We start from the raw sequence: 5,717 nt of genomic DNA on the forward strand, positions 1-5,717 counted from the left end.
GGGGGGAGGTGCGTTACAAAGTGTGATGATTGGATATAGAGAGCTGAGAAACAGAGGATATGAGTGTCTGAAGACTTGAATTTGTTTTCTACACCTCTATTTTCCTTCTTTTTCCCCTTTCTTTTCCAGTGTTCTCAAGCGAAATTCCCAATAACAACACCACAGGCAGGCACGCTACGAGACTCTTCTCCGATTTTATTGTAAATACAATTACTTCCTAATCTTCCTCTCCGAACGGGGGAGTGCCGATCTGTGACCTTTCATCGAGTGGAAAAGACGGGCGCCCGGTGTAATGACGTTTTATCTAGAATGAGGTACATTCCGGGGGCAGCCCGTGGAAGGCAAGGCTGTCGGGCCCAGTGTGATTTAGTGCAAGTCCGCAGTCTAAACTAGTTCCCCATTCCGTTTTCCGTTTTTGGACATGTGGCTCCAAGCGAAATGAAAGCAGGGGACGGTGGTTGTTATAGATCCATGTTACCAAACGTGTCCGCTGGTGCGATGCTGTTGCTTGGGCCACATTGTGCATGTCGATGATGATTGAAGGCTTGTTTCTCATCCATTTTCGTGAAGAGATGACGGCGTTCAGAAATGGGGTTAATGAATTATTTTTCTTGACAGTTGTCGACAGCGCTCTGGTCGTCAGGTGGGCATGTTAGAATTGCTGATTACCACAGATCCACACCTGGGAACAAAAAATAAATAAATAACGTTTCTGACAATAAAATCATGGACATGTTTTCTACTATATTACAAAATTAAGTATCGTGCGTTGCGCTTAAAAAGAGAGTGTTATAGACAAGACATTTTAGGGTTTGGGTTGTCACCCAGGAGCAATGAAGGGCAGAACAAGAAGAGGAGGTTTAAAAACAAAACAATCTTCACACAACACCACTGGGTGAATTTTTGGAGAGACCCTGGTCCTCCCTTTTACCGGGAAGAGTGGAACCAAATTAGTACATGGATTTTCAAGGTGACATCCTGCAGTCTTTGTCAAGACATAAAAACATAAGAAGATTGCATGGCTGAGTCTTTGTCAAAACGGTCTCACAGCAATCGTTTAAGTTCCCCGATTCCCCACTATCCATCTCTACCCTCTTGCATTTGGATACAGATTCAGTTTGTTTGTTGTAGTTGTTGTTGTTTTAAGATCTATGTTTTTACGTTGAAAGAATTTAGATCATGTAGGAGGCTGGCGTCTAACTCTACCTGCAAGGGCCATCCCAGGCTGAGAGGGAAACAGCATTTAAAAAGAAATGAAGATAATATATTCCATTCAATGTTCTCCTTACTCGGAAATCTGACACCGTTTCGAGAACACGAGAGGAATAAGACGCCAGGTAAAAGATTCGCGCAGTTTCAATCCACCTACAACAATTTTAAAACGATTACTTATAGTTGCGCTTTGGACTTGATGAAGCATCAGGATATCAGCCATCGTAATACAGCAATTATACTGAAGAGGAAATTTATGTCTGATCCAGGTAAAGAAGAAGGTTATTCCTAGAAGTTGCAAAATCCATCATCGATAAAGATACAATTGCTTTTTTTTAAAAAGAGAGGCAGCCGCAGGCTCGGGCAAAAAATCGTTGATATTTCGCATGCCAGTTAATTGCGTAGTTGACATTACATTGCAATTTTAAACATTTCAAATCGTACGAGTTTCCATGGAGACAAATGATGTCTAAGCCTTTCATGAGAATTCCAAATGGCAAAATGTTTGAAGTGTAACCTGGACTTTGCCATTCTTCTAGTCCCTACTATTCTATAGAAACGTATTGGAGAACACAGAAATAAAGCGAGAAAAGCACGATTTATTCTTGCAATATATTTGTATAACAAACAGTGGTAATAAGGACTTTGATATACAAAGTCCTGCACTTTATTTACCCCCTATTCTTCCGGATGAAGGATCTTGCAGATTCTTAAAATGTCTATGTATCCGTGCCAACCCTTTTGACTGAATTTCCACCCTTTGAGTTGTAGCCACCCTTCCTCCCCTTTTTTCTACATCCGTCCTCTCCAGATAACTACTTTGACGAGAAACATGTTTCTGGGAAGTAAAGAAAAGTTAGAGCCACCCGAGACTCAAACCCCGACTCTTAACAAATCAGTGTAATTTTTCTGTTACAGTTTAAGACTGAAATACCGTTCTTCCCGTTCGTCAGAAAAAATTACTTCCACCAGACAGCAGATGAAGAGGATTTCAATTGTTTTGTTTTTTACGGAGAGAAAAGATACAAATCAATACTGTGCGACACAGAATACTTAATTACCAGGTTTAGGATTTACAATCCACGTGAGGGTGGACTGGAATGATGACTAATTTGCTTTGAAACATTTAGAAACATTTGCGTGGCAAGGAAAAATCTTACTCTCATCAAATTATTATGTTTCCCAAGCGAATTTAACTGCAGCTGGAGTTCTCTATTGTGTGTTCTTTGAAACTGAACTTTAGACAACGAAATCAATGTTTCTTTTAATTCAGATTTGTTGTGTCCATTAACTGTGTAACCCAGGATGCCATTCAAACTCTTAAAAGCCGTAGTCAGTTTTCTGACACGGAAACACGAAGTCTTCTTTCTCAGTTTCCTTTTTATTTGTTACTTCCCTTGATCCAGTAATATCACATTATCTATGATATAAATGAAACAGAACAATCTGATTAGGGGGAGGGGGAGGGGGATTGTGGAAGTTTTTAATAGGGTTTGTTTTGCATTTATTTTGGGGATTTTTTTTGTTTTGTTTTGTTGGCTTTTTGGGAAAGAAAATGTTGTGTGGCGTATTATCTTTCTTATACATAATACTATTAATGCTCAAACTCAGAGCTTGTTAACTGCAGTCAGACGTGCACACTTCAATTCGCTGCGCCTATCTGATCAGTCAGATGCGACTAGCTGACCTTGTGGATCATTGCACGTGACCTTGTGGATCATTGCACGTACCCTGCAACTTAAGCTACAGGAGAGGAATCTGAACTGCTATACAATTGTTACTACCAGCCTATTGTGAGTCCTATGATAGCCTCACACGGATCAGGGATCGTAATTATAGCTTGTTCACATTCGTCTATTTTAACAAATCTGGCTCATTTATATTTACTTACTTATGTTCATGTTGCTTTGCACCGCACTCCAGTAGGCCATTTTGTTTGAGTAAAGAGGAGCCCATGGGCACAATAATGGTCCTTTTTAGTTTTAGTATTAGTAGAGGTTTTACGGCGCTCGTAACTGCATAAGGGCATATGAGCGCCAGAAGATTAGATCTAGAGGTGTTACAAGAGAGTAACAAGCATAAAAATAAGGGAAGATAAGGACGATAGATATTTGACAGGAAAGAAGAGGCAAACCACACCAGAGCACCTGCCAACCACCCACAATGGTCTTTAAGTGTATGGAAAAAGTAAGACAGACAGACAGAAACAACAGAGGGAAAGTAAAGAAGTAGCACCTTCCAGTGACACCCTCCAACTATCCCCCCCCCCCCCCCCATGTAGTCCAGCACCAAACTTTTTTTTTATATTGATCCTGTAATTCTAAATGTTTTGTTATTTGGGCCGTATATCAAAGACCGCCCTTTGGGTTCACACACAAGATTACTACAACAAAGGATTTACACTAAAATAGCCAACAAATTGTTCATCATATGACAACGACAGCACCCTGTGCTCACATTTTAGAGTGACCTGGTTTCCTTCAAAGACCGCCAAGACGTCTCAAAAAGTATCAACCTGTCTGCTGGACCTATGTTTCCAAGGTCTGCGTTAAAATTATGAGTTAAATAAAAAATACGTTAACTTTTTTTATATATTAGGAGTATGTTGTAAATACCACATTATATTTTGGCCCGCTTTCGACTAACATCAAAGAAAAATTTTTGGAACCTTAGTCGTAGAGACTTTGTTAATGGGCTTTTAGATTCTGTTGGTCATCGAACTTTTAGACCCACATGCAAAGACGTGAGGAGATTGAGCAATTTGTTTTTGTCCCGTTTTCACCGCGGACAGACAAAAAGTCAACAAATTGTTATTGATTTCATTTCACAACAGCAGGAAATCATGCCTTGGGTTGCAACCATGTTAGATATTTGTGTATAGTTTACGTACCAATAAAAATTGATTGATTCCATTTGGTTTGTATAATAGGGAATATGGCACATTTTTCTTACATTAAATTAGAACAAGACTAAGCCCCCCCCCCTCCACGCCTCCCTTCCTCAATGTCCTCCCAATCTCTGATGAAGTATGCCCAAAGCTCTGCATCCGTGTGTTCATGGTCCTCCAATGAGAACGCCTTCAGTAAGTGAATATGAGGGTCATTCTTGAAACGCCTAACTGAGTATGAAAGAAATCTAAAAACACTTGGTAAAAGCAATAAATTTCGTTGCTTTTCTTGAATCGTTCCGCTAGAGGGATACCATGAGTTATTTGAGTCAATGGAGCCCCCAACAGTAAAAAAAAAAAAAAGCTTAAGAGGGAAGTTGGAGAAACTTAAAATGCAAGACCATTTAGCTTAAAATGCTCACCAGGATTCACTCTTTGGTGTACCTGCTGTTTTGACGGACATCTCTGTTTAGAAACCTTGCAGGAGAGTGCTTTTTGGATGTAGGTGTTTCTACGCGACCAAAAGACACACTTCAGAATATTTAGAAGGCGGGTTTCCGACCCTGTATGTGAGGGCCAACCCAAGCAGAGGGGGATACAACATCCCAGCCAAAAGACCGAGATACTCGATAAAATATTTTCCTCACTCGAGCCTCGGAATCAGGTCTCCTGCGTGCAACAGCCAAGCACCTAACCGCTACACCACAGACTGCAGTGATCGTGTTATCTGACTACGTTATTTCTATAAGTACAATATGACGCCCATGGTCTTTATATCGATTTGACTATCCCCAAAACAGCGTTCTTCTCTTCCTAATTATTTTTTTTCTTTGTGAATTCCCTCCCCACCCCCCTCCCATGTGGCCCACTTTCGGTACTACCTCATTTGATTTCTTTTCCTTCCATAACAACAATCTCCTAAAAAACCATATTTCAGTTGCTTCGAGTTTATGTTCACTGTCTTTGGTAAGTGTCCAGCATTCAAAGCCGTATATAAGAGGGTTGAGCACACAAAAATCCTTTTAGAACTGTTCTTTTCATAGTCATTGAGACGATTGTATTAATTCTTTTCATTTTTTATTGAACTTGTTTTTAGCTATTGTGCGTCAGTACATCTTTCTATTTGCATTGTTAGGGTTAATGTAACATTTCCGTTATCTTTATCATGTACAAAGCCAAATTGTATTTTAGCTTCCTCGATTAGATTTTTTCCTCATTCTTTCCATCAGTTCTCGCAGCAATAGTGTTGTAAAATGACTCATAGAGCTTTTTTTTTTTCTATGCAATTCACAGTCCCTGTGGCACCTTGTAATCTAGGTCACTCCTCTGTGTTGTTCAATTCCCTTTACCCACCCAGAGGTCATACCTGTTAGAAAATGCTTTCAATGTCTTGTTTGTTTTTGTAAAGTGTTTTACGGCTCTCGCAACTGCATAAGGTCATATGAGCGCTCGGGACACATTAAACATTTCAATTTCTTAAGTCTTCGTCATTGTTTACGTGTTAAAAGTTAACGGTCGTGACAAAAGCAAATATTTTAATATAAAACAAAGAGGAAAACATATTATCTAGCACCACGTAACCTAGAAAACTTCACGTGGTCCAGGTTTGGTGATTTAA

The 5,717-nt window shown here is 39.8% G+C and overlaps 1 long non-coding RNA gene across 1 annotated transcript in view; it reads right to left on the minus strand.

Annotated features, from left to right (window-relative positions):
• Positions 1-34: 34 nt before the first annotated feature.
• The window catches only part of LOC118477231, a 110,738-nt gene continuing 105,055 nt past the window's right edge, over positions 35-5,717 (minus strand). Inside the window, exon 3 of the long non-coding RNA XR_004858230.1 lies at positions 35-682. This is a non-coding gene — a long non-coding RNA (uncharacterized LOC118477231). The remainder of the gene's footprint in view (positions 683-5,717) is intronic.

This window comes from Aplysia californica, unplaced genomic scaffold, assembly GCF_000002075.1.
Source record: "Aplysia californica isolate F4 #8 unplaced genomic scaffold, AplCal3.0 scaffold00045, whole genome shotgun sequence".
NCBI lineage: Eukaryota > Metazoa > Mollusca > Gastropoda > Aplysiida > Aplysiidae > Aplysia > Aplysia californica.